General features: G+C 41.6%; 1 protein-coding gene across 1 annotated transcript in view; it reads left to right on the forward strand.

Moving 5' to 3' along the window:
• The first annotated feature begins 464 nt into the window (after positions 1-464).
• GJA8 (gap junction protein alpha 8) overlaps positions 465-14053 on the forward strand; it is a 52498-nt gene continuing 38909 nt past the window's right edge. The window contains exons 1-2 of the mRNA XM_027091102.1: positions 465-521; positions 1211-1272. The gene's annotated coding sequence lies outside the window, so the exon portion shown is untranslated. The remainder of the gene's footprint in view (positions 522-1210; positions 1273-14053) is intronic.

Here is a 14053-nt window from a genome sequence, read left to right on the forward strand (position 1 = left end):
TGGGAACTAGTGGGGGAATAGTGGGGGAGTATGAAACAGACCAAAATACCAGGCACTTGAAAAACTTCTGCTCCCTGACTAATCAGCAGAGTGTAATGGAAAGACAGTCCAAGGGGGGAAAAGAAAGGGAAAGTTGAAGAAAGTGGACAATTAGGGGTAAAGTAGAAACCAGTTAATTAAAAATATATAAGGAATAGCCTTACAAGGGACTCTAATCAATAAAACAGTTCTGTGAAAGAGAGGAAGTCAGCTAGGAAATCATGGGGACCCACCAACAGCAAAAAGACCTCAGGTGTATATAGCACTTTACAAGGTATCTTCACATACAACAACCTAGAGAGAGAAGCAGGAGTTACTATTCCTACTTCACAGGGGGGAAAGCTGAAGTTCAGAGGGGGTATGTAATTTATTCAAAGTCACACATCTAGTAAGTGGCAAGGCTTGTTCTTTAGCGCTGAGAGTGGAAAGGGATTTAGTTAAAAGGCTGAATGGATTATTTTACTTTCATCTCACCAAGGGAGGTAATAAAGAGAGTCCTATCTCCAAAATTTCCACTAAAATAAACAATAGGTGTTTTCTCTCTACCATGCAGCAGCACATGTAGTTACAGTACAGTTGTGGAAGTCAAGCAGAACTAGGGTCCAACCTTAACTCTTTGACCTACTAACTAGAGACCTTGAACAAGCTCTTTAATCTCTCTGAGTTCCGTCTCCATAACCATAAAATAGTAATAATACTTCCTAGTTATTTTGAGTTTAAAAAACAATTAGGTAATAAAATTGCTAATATTAAGTTTTTAGTTTTTTGAGTAATAAAAATAGGAATTATTGAAAAATTAAATTTTAAACTTTTAAGAAAGAAAATCATAATTCACTGAAGAGCATGCTCAATTTACTCTCGTTATCTACCACTAAGGAAAGCCTAGTGTCCGGTAATTCTACCATCAAGATACCACTAAGGTCTTCAGGTGTAAGGAGCAGAGCTACTAGAGCTGGGGGATAAGCTGCCTCCAAAGGGCTAGCCAAGCACAAACAGGGATGCAAAGTCACACCTCACTGCCCGGGGTGATGAGCACCCAGTCCCATCCCGGGGTGGAATCTGATAATCCCGACCGGAGGCCCACCCCCCACCCCCCAGCACCTGCGTGCCGTCTCCTGCCACCCTCAAATGACCCTGTGAAGTAACTATTGGCATTACTCCCTTTTCACAGATGAGGAAACAGGCCTGTAGAGATTGAACAACTTGCACAAGATCAAGTCAAAGTGGAACCAGGTTAGTCTGACTCCCAATTCTGTGTTCTAAATCCATGGATTTTATGAATCAATAACTTTTTAAAAATTTAGGAAGTGATATAAAGTCGCCAATCTTGTGACAGATAAGAAAATAATTTCTAAGATATATCATTCATATAGGCATTTATTCAATTAATATTCACTGGTGTCTACTATGTTCCAGGCACTGTCTTAGGGGCTGGGGGCACAGCAGTGAAAAAAGCCAAGCCTCTGCCTCGTGTCATTATCACTTATCATGTTTAATACCAAGGATGTTTTAATACCAAAAAGATGTTTAAAAGATATGTTAATATAAAAACATGGGAAATAGTAATACCATACATAGATAATACTTCTAAACATAGAAATAATAATAATATAAAACACAAGAGAAAGGGTTGGAAATAATAGTACCAAACATAGGAAAAATAGCAAACACAGGAAAGAAGGATGTTTTAAAGAATAGGAGAGGACTTCCCTGGTGGTGCAGTGGTTAAGAATACGCCTGCCAATCAGGGGACACAGGTTCAAGCCCTGGTCCAGGAAGATCTGACATGCCGCGGAGCACCGCAACTACTGAGCCTGTGTTCTAGAGCCCACGAGCCACAACTACTGAGCCTGCGTGCCACTACTGAAGCCTGTGCGCCTAGAGCCTGTGCTCCACAACAAGAGAAGCCACCCACAGTGAGAAGCCCGCACACCGCAACAAAGAGTAGGCCCCGCTCAACGCAACTAGAGAAAGCCCACGGGCAGCAATGAAGACCCAACGCAGCCAAAAGTAAATAAATAAATAACTTTATTTTTTAAAAAATAGTAGCATAATTTAAAAAAAGAAGCATAGGAGAGAATCTCAGAATAAAATTAAGTTCTTCCCATGAAAGATTATGTAGAACCTATACCAACAAAACACAGGAGAAGTACAAGATCAATTGTTATTTTATGATACTAAGTTGTATGTGATTTTTTGCCCGTTTGGAGATTTATATTCAACAGCGCAATAAGAAGTGGAGTTTGATAGTCCAGCTTGTTTAAGTAGCTCATTTCAAATCTCAGTCTTTATAGAAAATTGTTTCCCATATACCTATGCAGCCAACAAAGGAAATAATCTTTTAATATCACATCTCCCAATTTTGGGTGAAACAAGCACTCCCCAACCTCCCAGAGAGACCAGGAGGAAAGCAGAACTGGAGGGCAGGGCAGGAGTCCAGCTAGCTGCTCTGCCTATCCATCTAGGAGCAGTTAGACATTTATTTGAAAGGGATGCTGCAGGTGGGTGGGGAACACTTCAACAAAGACTAGCATGGTCTGAGACTATGCCAGGGAACTGTGCCCCCAAATCTCAGGCCCCCACAGCCATCCCAACGTGTTTTCTTTCTTTGAGGCCCCAGACAGCTTCTCCCTTCAGAAGGCCCCTATGAAAATGCAAATATTTCTGGGATGTTAAGCCTATCAGCTAACACTTTCCTTATCAGCCACAGCACCTTTGTTATCAGCAAACACCTTGGCTTAAATTATTTGACAACTTTCCAAGTGCGTGTGGGAAAGAGACCCTGCTTTGTCCCTGGTAAGGGAAGGCGAAGAGTGGAGATAGGTTGGGAGAATGAAAAGTGGGAAGGGAGAATTGTTAGACGAGACCAAAGATAAGTCTTCACTAACTTGACCACTTGCTCTGCTTGCCCTGCACTCCTACATACTCGTGGGGGAGGGTCAGGGGAGAGGCAGAAGGTTGTGTGTGTGTGTGTGTGTGTGTGTGTGTGTTGTGTTACCTATGTAAGGACTCTTGGAAAGCAGAAAGCAAGTTCTGAGAAGAAGATTGCAGGGAAGTTGGTGGGACCTGAGTAGAACATATGGGTTCACGAGGGATAGTTGATTTGTCGTTTAATGGATTTTTTTTTTAATTTAACAGCTAGTTGCTCTCCTAATATCCAACTTGTTCCTGCTTCCCTTCTAAAAGGTCATTTGAAAATTTACCCTTATCCACTCCAGATCACATTAAGCACCCAGTGAGTAGTTACAATATGACAAACATTGACTGGTATGGGATGTTGTAGGTTATAACCAGCATCTGGCAGCTGGGGACAGTGAGCTATGATTGATGCAGTGGGTGGGATGTACCGTTGTCACGGGCTGCTCCCCAAACCACACCTCCCAGCTTTATGGTCAATACAGATGGCATCCGCTCTTACCCTCTCTCACAGTAAGATAATCAGTGGCATCTATGGGTGTATATTCCCCCTAGCTCTCAGCATCATTCACTCCATTCTCCCCCTCCTAAATTCTTCTAGGTGTTTTCCATTAATATGTTTTAGTGTGGCCCCAGAGGCCATGAAAAAGACAATCACTTATTAAATATAATATTTTAAAACAATATCTAATTCTTCAGATAATGGATCACAACAAGATAAGGATAATTGTCAATATACAAAATTATAAGCACAATGTCATCCCATCATTGTAAAAATAGGGTATTACATATATACATATTGATATTTAGAAAAGGAAGACAGAAAGAAAATACACCAAAATATTAACATGGTTGATATTAATATTAACACTGGTTATCTCTGGGAACTGAGGTTGAGTGTGACTTCTACTGCCTTTCCTCAAATCCAACCCCTTCTCCCCATATTCCTTGCCATCACCAAGTCACTATCCTCTTTCACCTGGCTTTCTACAGCAGCCTCCTAATTGCTCTCTGCAGCTGGTCTTGCCAATTCACTCACCACATAGAATCAAGGGCAATCTTCTTCAAATGCATATCTGGGTACTATGGAGACAGGATAACAAACTGGTACCAGCTGTTGGCTCCTTCCATGAAACCCAACCCTAGAGATTCCCAAGAAGCAAAAATGAACTTAATGAATCCCAATACTTATTGCAAAAACTGTTTGTATGCTTGTTTGTTGGTAGGAAGTCCAAAGTTGGTTAGATCTTGGGAGTGTAGCAAGTGCAGAGAATGACAGCTAATAGCAGACAAGGGCTAGAAACTATGGATGGTGTAATGTTTTCTACTGCCATGTAACAAATTAGCAGAAACTTAGCTTAAAACAACATACATTTATTATCACCCAGTTCCTGTGGGCCAGGGGTTCAGGTATGGCTTAGTGGGGTCCTCTACTCAGGGTCTTACAAGGCTGCGGTTGAAGTGTCAGCTGGGCTGCATTTTGTTATGGAGCTCTGCCTTTTCTTCCAAGCTCATACAGCTGTTGGCAGAGCTCAATTCCTGTGGCTGTAGGACTGAGGTCCCTGCTTTCTTGCTGGGTGTCAGTGGGAACTAATCTCAGCTCCTAGAGGTCCTCGCAGTTCCCTGACATGTGGCTCTCTCACAACCTAGCCACTTATTTCTTCAAGGATGGAAGGAAAATCTCATTCTCTCCAGTCAGTTAGAGTGGAATCTTATACAACACAAGGTAATCACAGGAGTGACTATCCAATCATATTCATAGGTCCCACTCATGCTCAAGGGGAAAGGATTATACAGGGTATACACCCCAGGGAGGGAGGGCAGGAATCTTGGGAACCATCCTAGAATTCTGCCTACCACAGTCAACCCCTCAAGTCCCCAGTGATTCATGTCCCTCCCACATACAAAATAGCCCATCTGCTATGGGCTGAACTGTACCCCTCCAATATTCATATGTTGAAGTCCTAACACCCAGTACCTCAGAATTATGACTGTATTAGAAGATAAGGTCTTTAAAGAAGTAACTTGAGTTAAAATGAGGTCATTAGGGTAGGTCCCAATGCAATATGACTGGTGCCTTTATTAGAAGAGGAAATCTGGGCACAGAGGTATACAGGGGAAGACCATGTAAAGACAGAGAAAACAGCCTTCTACAAGCCAAGAGAAGAGGTCCTCAGAAGAAACTAACCCTGCTGAACTGTGATCTTAGACTTCTAGCCTCCAGAATTGTGAGAAAATTAATTTCCATTTTTTAAGCCACCCAGTCTGTGGTACTTTGTTATGGCAGCCCTGGCTGATTAATACACCATCCCATGATCCTTATCCCATCACATCATCAACAAAATCTCATCATCCAAATCTAAATCTCATCATCTCAAAGTCCAAAATCTAATCATTTAAATCAGGTGCTGATGAGGATCCTGGGTGTAACCTATTAAGTACCACTCCTGGACACAATTACTCTCCATTTAAGGACCTGTGAAACTAAAGAGACCAATTATCAACTCCCAACATGCAATAGTGGAGCCATTATAGGATGATATCTATAGACATTCTGGTTCAAATATGAGGAAAATAGAAGGTAAAAAATAAGTCCCTGGTCCATGACAGTTCTGACATTAAGCTAGGCAAATGTTAGACTTCCTTGATTAGGTTTCAAGGCATGGGAATAAATCCTCAAATGTTAGACTTCCTTGATTAGGTTTCAAGGCATGGGAATAAATATTCTATAGCCTTTCACTCTCTGGACTCTGAGTCATACTTCCTTTTTCACCCAAGGTAGCACACATTTGCAGTTGAGTAGTTTTATGAGTCTCCTTCCAGGCTCAGGACCATCTTCCTAGCCTGTGTGAAGAGCTAGAGTAGAGTGAGGAGAGCATCTTTGCAGGTGAGGGGATGGCCGTGGAGATGGGAGATTGGCTTCACACAGTGGTATTGATCAAGTAATTAAATATGTTATAGGGGCTTCCCTGGCGGCACAGTGGTTAAGAATCCACCTGCCAATACAGGGGACACGGGTTCCAGCCCTGGTCCGGGAAAATCCCACATGCCTCAGAGCAACTAAGCCCATGTGCCACAACTACTGAGCCTGCACTCTAGAGCCCACGAGCCACAACTACTGAGCCCACGTGCCACAACTACTGCAGCCCACGCACCTAGAGCCCGTGCTCCGCAACAAGAGAAGCCACTGCAATGAGAAACCTGTGCACCACAACTAGAGAAAGCCAGCGTGCAGCAACGAAGACCCAGTGCAGCCAAAAATAAATAAGTAAATTTATTAAAAATAAAAAAATATATATATATGTTATAGACAGTGGGAGCCAGGTTTCTCATCATCACAAAACAAAGTTACAAATATAGAAAAGAAGAAAATTAGAATAAACTCTGTGATGTTGGATTGGAAGTAGAGGTATAATTTGCAATATATATATAGTTATACATATAAATACAGAATTGAGTGTGTGCATATATATATACACACATATTCCTTAGCTCTTTCCATTGAGGGGTCTTGGGAGCAGCAACACCCCATAGTAATAAGCACACCTATTGCCCAGATCCTGGCTTCTAAGTATCATTCTCCACTTAAAGGAACTAGGGCTCTTTAGAGAAATGTCTGAGTTGAAGACTGGGGCAGGGAATATAAGATGAGCCTATAACATTTTTTTTTTTGGCCAGAGACAACAGAGTACTCAAAGAATGATAAAGATATGTAAAAACCACACAAATGCCAGCTTAAAGAGGCTTCCGGTGGTCAAATTTAGGACAATTTGAATGTCAAAATAATGATAGTAAAAATTATAATTCATTGAATAAATTAGGAGAGAAACAGTGAATCCTTACAGAAGTAAAATAGTAAATGAATAAATTGGAAGTTTGTTGAGGAATAGGATAGTTACATAGTTTTACTTTTTTTTACACAAAATATTTATTAGTTACAAAAAGGAAATAAGTAACTTAAGACTAGAGAGCCTGGGGAACATCATCTTAATAAAGCAACCAAAGTTAACATCGTCAGTACCAGAAAAAGTGAAATTTTGTATCACCTGGTATGATACACTAAGAAGAACATAGAATCACTTCTGTGTTATTCCTTCCAAAGATGCATAACCTGAATCTAATCTGAGGAAACAGCCTAAATGAAGAGACACTCTATAAAACAACTGACCTATAATCCTTCAAAAGTGTCAAGGATATGACAGTCAAGGAAGATCACAGAATCCTTCCAAATTGAAGTTAACTAAAGAGATTTGACACATGCAACACATGATTTTGAACTGGATACTTTTGCTATAAAGAATATTGCTGCAACACTTGACAAATTTTAAATGGGGTATGATGACAGTTATGCTTTGAGGTTAATTTTCTGATTTTGTTCATTGTATTGTTGGTATATAGAAGAATGTCTTCATTTGTAGGAAATACACACCAAAGTTTTCAGAGTAATAGGGAATCAGGTTGGTAACCAATTCTCAAACAGTTAAGAAAAAATAGTTACTTCTACCGTACTTGTAGCTTTTCTGGAACTTCATAATTCTTTCCAAAACATTTAATTAAAAAATACATAATGCTACTGAGGGATGGGGGAGGGAAGGATTGGGAGTTTGGGATTAGCAGATGCAAAATAGTATATGTAGGATGGATAAACATCAAGGTCCTGCTGTATAGCACAGGGAACTATATTCAATATCCTGTGATAAACCATAATGGAAAAGAATATGAAAAAGAATGTGTGTATAACTGAGTCACTTTGCTGTACAGCAGAAATTAACACAACACTGCAAATCACTATAGTTCAATAAAAATTTTTTAAAAAACCCTTTTAGGGGGGCTTCCCTGGTGGTGCAGTGGTTGAGAATCTGCCTGCTAATGCAGGGGACACAGGTTCGAGCACTGGTCTGGGAAGATCCCACATGCCGCGGAGCAACTGGGCCCATGAGCCACAACTACTGAGCCTGTGCGTCTGGAGCCTGTGCTCCGCAACAGGAGAGGCCACGATAGTGAGAGGCCAGCGCACCGTGATGAAGAGTGGCCCCCGCTTGCCGCAACTAGAGAAAGCCCTCGCACAGAAACGAAGACCCAACACAGCCCAAAATAAATAAATTAATTAATTAAAAAACAAAAACAAACCCTTTTAGGAATTATAAACCAAGATCAAAACAAAACATATACGTATATATATAATTGAAAAATAGGCTATGGTCTGACTCCCCCTGGGCAACTGTCCTCCATCTCTGCCTTGCAAACCATCACCGACCTGTGGGAATGGAGAGCAATAGTTTGCTGCCCATCTCAGTTTGGGGAAAGGAGCTGCTATTGTCAGCACAGCAGCCGCTGCCTGAGTGGGGCTCAAGGTTTTCCATCTGTCCACATTTCTGCTGTAATTTCACTGACAAATCATTCTCACCATTCTCAAAATATTTGGCCCATCTATACCAGAGTCACCAAATCAAAGACCCAGTTCTGGCTCTAAAATCTCTCCCATTCTTTAGATTACAGATCTCTGTCTGCCCTTGAATATTCCTCAACCAGCCAGGCACCTGGGTCTCCTCAGAAATAGATTTACTTGCTATTATATGATGAGGAATGTTGCTGACTTTTGCATGAGATTTCCTGCGTTCTCTCAGCAAGTGACTAAACTGGTTATAGCTAATTCTGCGGGGAGGTAACCAGCTGTTTTTGCACAATCCTGCAGCCATTTCCGTGAATGAACTTGGGAGAATTGTAGAATTGAAAAGCTGCCTAAGGCTCTGGTGCCTGATAGCTTTAGTAGGCTTTAGTGGCCTCAGCAATGGACTGAAGATAAAGAAACATAAAATCTATTAACAGCTGCTCTGAAAATGTCTGTGCAGTCTTCGGTGAGATAAAGGATCTCTCTATTCTTGTGGATGATATGATGATAACACCTCTACCCCACACCTATTGTCAAGGTGCACGTGAGGATACACAGAGTGTATTTAGAAAGTGTCTTGAGTTCTTTATTAAGAGAACAGGGTATAGCCCTATTGCTGTATTTATTCAGTGCTTAGTGGAAGGGAGCAATTTTAAACCCTAGCCTTTCTAAATAAAATAAAGATTGGTATTATTAACAATTACATTATAGATAATAGTTTGTGTTTAATCATTTATTTGTTAACACATATTCATTGAGCACATACACTGTGCTGACCACCATCTAGGCACAAAGGACGCAGCTGTAAACAGGACAGCATGGTCCCTGCCCTCATGCGGTATAGAGTCTAGTGGAGAGACACAACTAGCCAGTCCTTACACGTGAGGTGAGCGACAATAAGAGAGAAAAAAGAAGTTTTAACTTTCAATGAAAATGGCTATTATTATTCGACAAGTAAAAAAAAAAAAATCACAGGTTTGGGAGTCAGAAGAGGATTTGAGACCCAGCTCTCCTGCTTAATGTTACATGAGCCTCAGGAAGTCACTTCTGACAGCCTTAATTTCATCAAAATTCTCTGAAACTCAGTTTAGCAATATTTTTACACCCTCTTTCATGAGGTTTTTGTGAAGCCTAAACAAGATAATCAGTGTGAAAGCAATTAGAAAATGCAGACATGTGAGTTTTTATTGTTGCAGAGTCTTATACAACACTAGAAAGTGGTTGTTTTCATTTGCTCTGACCGCTCTGGGTGGAGGGGACCAAGTGTGTCACTGTGCCTACCAGAGGTGTCCCTGCCAAGCCCTACCAGCTGCTGTAGGAGAGGGCTGTACCCAGACATTATAGACCCACTGCTGTCTGCCTCGGCCCACTGGCCTCATCCCTGTCCCACTCAAAACAATAAATTGGATGGAAACACAGGGATATGTTTATCAATGTATAGCACAAATGAAGCTGAGAATAGAAAACACAAAGATTGACAAGAGTCAGGATCCAAAATGACCTCCCCAATATAACAAGATGAAATATAATCAAGATAAATGTAAAGTCCTGTATTTAGGTTCACTGGCTTTGCTGAGGTCATGAGGAGAGTTTCTTTAAATGGAACCTGACTCTATTCTTCATGAGTTCCTATACAGGATCAGATATCAGTGACTTCTAGTCCCCAGCAGATCCATCTGCAGGAACCATGGGCTGTGGGGGACTAGAACAGTCCCTGACTAATCCCTGGAATCGCAGCAGGACTTGCTTTTCTGAGAAGCTTGGGGTTTCTTTCTCCTGCCACTGCTTTTAACAGCATAGAACCTGGGCTCTCAGGCCTCAGAATTGTACGCAATTCAACAAATGTTTGACTATTTACTGTGTTTCAGGAACTGTGCTAGGGCCAAAAGAGATTTACAAGTTGACTAAGACATAATTCTACCCTCAAAGAACTCAGCTTACTGAGGGTTGAGGAGTACACTTAAACAAACCAGTCTCCCACAGAGCAGAACGTGATAATAGCCAAGAAAGAGATGTGTCCCTGGGTGCTCCTAAAGTGGACTCCAAAGTGGAAGATCTACTCTAGATCTGGTCAGAAAAGGCTCTGCAGGAGTAGTGGCATTTGAATTGTGCTCGTAAGGATTAATAGATAGCTATGGAGGTAGAGAGGGCATTTAGGTGGAAGGAATGGCCTAAGTAAAGGCATAGAGGTGTGAAAGAGTGGGAGGTATTCAAGTCTCAGCCAGCACAAGATTTGGGCCAGAACCCAGGGCATCAACAGTGGAGGAGCAGTCAAGAAGGCTGGTAGAATAGGCAGCTTCTGAAATGGTTCCCAGTGATGGCCTCCTGATATCCACTCCCTCCCTGTGTAATCCCTCCCTGCCCCCACCATGCAATAGGCTATAAAAGACTGGGCTGATTTCCATCTTGTTCATCATCTCTCTCTCTCCTCTCTCTCTCATTCAATTTGATGAAACCAGCTTCCATGTTATGAGCTGCCCTATGGAACAGCCCAATTTACAAGGAACTGAGGGCAGCCTCTGGCCTACAGCCAATGAGGAACTGAGGCTCTCAGTTCAAAAGCCCACAAGGAACTGAGTCCTGCCAACCACCACCAGGTGAGCTTGGAAGCAGATCCTCCCCAGTCAAACCTGGAGATAAATGTCACCCCAGCTGATGCCTTGATTGCAGTCTCTGAGATACCCTGAGCTGGAGAACCCATTTAGGCCATACCCAGATTCCAGGCCCATAAAAACTGTTAGATAGTAAATATGCACTGTTCTAAGCAACTAAGTTTGGAATAATTTGTTATGCAGCCGCAGATGGTTAATATACATAGAAAGGATTGGAGGCAAGATTCGGAGGACATTCAATAGCAGACTGATATGTCTGACCTATGACTGATATATCTTGCCAATATCTGATAGGCAATTGTGAAATATTAAAGATTATAAGTAATGCTGTGAACAGAAACAGGTTTTCAAACACTGATCTCGCAGTGATACACAAGAGGAGCTGGAAAATGAAGACTCCCAAGTTAAGAAATTATACAAAACTCTTGATGAACACATGATTCCCTGGTGAGAAGCAAAGACTTGAATAGTGCCATTGAGAGGAGAGGGAAGACAGGGAAGATGTGAAGTAGACTTACCTGGTCTTGGCTCTTGATGGCATGTAGGGATGAAGGAGAGGGAGGGAATTAAAAGAAGATTCCAAAGAATACGGAATAGGAAGCTGGAAATATGGAAATATCATTTATAGAGATTAAGAGCACAGACAGAAAAGCACAGAAAATTTTGAGGGAAAGATAACGGGTTCAGCTTTGGACCTGTTACGTTTAAAGTGCCAGTGAAATATTTAAAGAGTTTGATACTCAAGACTGATTTCCCTGGTGGTCTAGTGGTTAAGAACCCGTCTCCCAATGCAGGGGATGCAGGTTCCATCCCTGGTCGGGGAACTAAGATCCCACATGCCACGGGGCAACTAAGCCGCACATCACAACTACTGAGCCCACGTGCTCTAGAGCCTGCATGCTGCAACTAGAGAGAAGCCTGCACGCTGCAATGAAGATCCCATGAGCTGCAAGTAAGACCTGACACAGCCAAATAAATTAATTAATTTTTTAAAAAAAAGACTAAAGTTGAAGCCAGAAGTTTGGAGTCACCTACATGAGGGTCAGAATCTGCTCCTAATGGGGACAAGGGTTGCAGATCAGAGCTCAAGCGGCCCAGCAACGATCTTAACACACAGCATGAGAAGGTGAGCTGCAGCTCAGGGATTGTGTCCCCACCCTTTTCATCTTGAAATCATGGAGATCACAATGTGGGGGATCACTGGCTTATTCCTGATGATTCCAGGGAGCCTGGCATTTTGCTGGGAGAACCCAGTGCTCAGCCCATGATTCAGCTGGGAAAAGGGTAGAGTTTTCTTGCATGAATATACCAAAAGCCAGCCCAGGGAATGATGTAATGTCTTCAGGTCTCATTCCAGAGGCCCATTCAAGATGAATACTCATATTCATGTTTTTTCAGAAAAGAGGCTATCTCATAAATACAGAAAGCATAACAATGGTTTCAGGGGCTGAAGGCAGGGGAAAATGAAGAATTGTTTAATGGCTATAGCGTTTCAGTTTCACAGGATGAAAAAGTTCTCAAGATTGGTTGCACAACAATGTGAATATACTTAACAGTACTGAACAATACACTTAAAAATTGTTGAGATGGTGAATTTTATGTTGTGTGTGTTTTACGTGATAGCATTCTGGTACTATCAGAGAAAATAATTAAAATAGCTACTATTTACTAACTACCTCCTCCATGCCATGTGGTTATAAAGTAATCCTTATGAAAATCCATTGATATGGACTATTATCCTGAGAGAGGCTAAGAAATGTAAACAAGATACATAGCTGAAGAGTAGCAGAGCTAGTATTTGGGCTGAGATCCCTCTGATTCCAATAATGTGCTAGTTCCTATGCTACACTGGTTGAAATGGAGAGGAAAAACAAGTTTCAGACGTGGAAGACAACTTTAGGTGGGGAGAATGAAATTGGGAGGATATCATGAGTTTTAGATCAGGAACCACATCTTACTGTTTTTTATTACTCCCAGCACAATGCAATGCACTCTGAGGCCTTCAAGAAATGTTTTTGAATAAGTGAATGATGAATAATCATTATTAAAAAAAAACAAAACAAAACGATTCCTCCCCTTTGCCTCTAAAAACTTCGGTAACTGTTTTTCTCTGGCTTTCAGACCAGCCGGTCAAAAGTAAGTTTATTTCAAATGGGAAAGACCCCTGGGACTTCCAGTTTCTCGTCCAATGTGTAAAGAGTTTGGAAGTCATCACTCCACTCCTCACAACAAGAAAAAAATGTGAACAAACTGAAAATCAATCACTCTTCTCAGATCCATCAGAGAATGAGGTCATAGAGCAAACTACTGCCCTGAAAACTGGAGAGGCTACTAGGCAGATACAGAGAATCACCACTTACTAGGAGCAGAAGTCCATAGATGGAGCCAATACTTAAATTACAATTGATGAACTGCTGGAGGTGTAGTGAGGAATAGCTCGAGAGTTAAAACCTGAAGGGATGGCAGTCTTAAGGGGTCCCCCACACTTTCCTGAGTTTCACTGGATTCTCACTGGGAAAATTAGAGAAAAATCTCGTCATTCTTCCAGCAAGGGGGTGGAGGGTGGAGAAAGTAACCATTTTCAGATATGCCCAGAGCTCTCTGTTCTCCTTAATAAGGCCTTCCCTCAAGGAAAGCTATTTTACCAGAGCCTAACTGACCTGGGGAAGGAAAATGCTCAACTCCTGCCCCCTCGAAACTTCCATGACCTTATTTGGGAAGAATCTCTAAGGAAACCCAGAGACAACAGGGGAGACAAAAACAAGGACACTAGAGAACATTTTATCCTCTGACACTGAAGCTACAGCAAATAGTCAACACAGCCTAACTCCTCACTAGATAAACATAAAGCCTCACACCAAAGACCAATCTACCTTGGTTCCTTTTCCTCAGATTTATCACATATGGCTTTCAACAAAAAATGACAAGGCATCAGATGATGTGACTGCAACCTCACAAGACACCTCAAGCCAGAACCACGTGGCCATGCTTTTGAAATCCTGAGCCACAAAAATTATGAGGATAGATACTCATTGTTGTTCTACACCGTTAGCTTTTGGTGTAATTCGTCTTGCAACAGTAGAAACTATTATAA

The sequence above is a fragment of the Aethalodelphis obliquidens genome, unplaced genomic scaffold, assembly GCF_003676395.1.
Source record: "Aethalodelphis obliquidens isolate GAN/ISIS:26980383/991018 unplaced genomic scaffold, ASM367639v1 scaffold70, whole genome shotgun sequence".
NCBI lineage: Eukaryota > Metazoa > Chordata > Mammalia > Artiodactyla > Delphinidae > Aethalodelphis > Aethalodelphis obliquidens.